A 2,330-nucleotide genomic window follows, 5' to 3' on the forward strand; every position below is an offset into this window, starting at 1 on the left:
TTACCCCTATTAATGACTTGTGTTGGTTTCTTTTTTCTTACAGACTTTTTTGGCCACAAGGACGTGTGGGAGAGAGCAGAACATTGAGATTTGAGAATTTGTTGTTTCCTTTTCATTGTTCACGTCAATATCCAGTAAAAGATCTGAGTTACCTTCGACATCAACCATTGGAGAATAATCTTTCGATGACGTTCTCTTGTACAAACAAACTCTCCATCATCTCCAATACAATTCGTCTCCTCGCTAGTTGAATATATAGTAACAACACACTCGTCGCAACCCGGTAAAGCCTCTTTGATCCTCATGTTTGCTTTCGTCTCCCTGCTTTTCCCACGCATTGAGGCCTGAAACAAAACAAAATAAAGAGAAAGATGCATCTCTGGTTTTGTTGTTCTGTAAGCAAACTTTCTTGTTACATGGGATGCCTCTGTTCCCTATTCTAGTATCTCTCTTAATACGAATACCACTCCATCTTTCTAAAACTAATTGTACGAGTCAATGGGTGTAAAAGTTTGGATCTTTTTTCAAAGCTCTGGTAGTAAGCGGTGTCTTCAATCCATTTCATGTTGCTTCTGATCCACACAGACAACAAAAGGAAATTCATCAAACTAAATCCAAAAAGCCACATTAACATAATTTAAAATTACTTGAGTGAGAAGATTTATCAGACTTTGGAGGATTTCGACGGATTAGAAAAGAAGTTAAGAGTAAAAAGGAGTTTGTTCAGTTCAAGCACGAGAAAGGATACGAGGTCTTCCATTGCGCTTGACTCCTTCGCTATCTTCTTGAATCGAAGAATCTCGTGGCTCAACGCTACGCCGCCACGACCGACAACGATGAACGACTCTCTGCTGTGGACCCCGTCCTCTCCTCTCTTAGCTTCCCCATGAGAATTGCGACTGCCCTCACATCAAGCAGGAACTTCCCATCAAGCATAGCCGATCGTCCTTCTCTACGATTGAATCGTCGGAATTGGAACCGGAATTAAGATGGAGTTATGGAGGTGAACGGTTTTCTCGGCGTAGTGAAGAGAAAAAGAAAACAAAAAATAAAGAAAATATAATCACAAAAAAGCGTGAAAGATCCGTATGTTTTGGGTTTGGATTTGGATAATCCGATTGAAGCATGGTTGGGTTTGTAATTATGCAAATTCATCAAGTCCTTATATATCTTTTACTCGTTTTCTGGTTTAAAAAATATACAAAAAAAAAATCTTTATAGAACTGGGGCATACTAGAATTTTTGAGTAAGCTACTAGGGCATTTTAGAATAAAGTCCTAAATATTAAGCCCACTGGGCTCTAAACTCGTGGTTCAAAAGCAGTTTTACGGGACAGAGACAGAGAGACCGACAAAGAGACAGACCGAAAGAAGAAGAAGAAATCTATATATAATAGCAAACCAGTTTTTTTTTAACTGCTTAAGTCAATTTTTTTTTATAGGAAAAAAAATTAACATCTAACGATGAGGATGGTTCCTAGAATATATTTTAAGGGATACGATTTGTTTAGGCTGAATGGTATGACGCCATGATTCCCATTAGCAATAGACGCCTTCATTGTATCTCCTCAAAGGCGTCTCTAAACAAATTGCAAATTATCTTCTTTTTAAGAGTTGCATCCTTTCACACTCATCATCTTCAATTAAGAGTCCTATATTTTCAGAATTTTATACATTGAAGGGATTAAGTAGGTTTTCAGAATTGTTTCAAGTTTTCTCTTATTCTACTTTCGAATTCTTATCCATCTCCGATTCCGCTGCACATAATTTTTCCTCTCGCCCTTTCTCCTTAGGTATGTTGAAAACTCAGGTACGTTGTTTAGATGTCCGTGAATAGACTGCATCGATCGTAGATGTATGCAAAGGAGACGCCTTTTACCTGGTTCAAATTAATTCTTCATTCTTCATTCGTTAATCGTTTTTATCTCGTACAAGTAGCTAATTTCTGATGAAACCTGTCTGGTTAGGTTATACATTCGTGTTAATGTTGTTTTGTCTGATTAGGGCTTGTTCATGTCGATGGCAAGACAATGAGATGTCTATTGAATATTTATATCCTGCAGTGTGGTTAGTTTTTTTTTTTTTTTTTTTGCATAGCAGATCCAGCATCACCCTTACGACAGTGCTGATCACAACACTTTGTCGACAAGGAACACGAACATCTCATCCATGTCCCAACGGTTGTTGGCATAGACTCAACCATTGAGCCTTCTAACAAGGTCGCAATCGCGTCTATACGAGAGCAAAGGAAGAGACCATTACAAGATGAGGATGGGCTGGTTTCCTTACAATTTTTCAGAAAAAAAAGAGAAACAAGTTGCTATGAAAAAA

The sequence above is a fragment of the Brassica oleracea genome, chromosome C1 (assembly GCF_000695525.1).
Source record: "Brassica oleracea var. oleracea cultivar TO1000 chromosome C1, BOL, whole genome shotgun sequence".
In the NCBI taxonomy this organism is placed as follows: Eukaryota; Viridiplantae; Streptophyta; class Magnoliopsida; order Brassicales; family Brassicaceae; genus Brassica; species Brassica oleracea.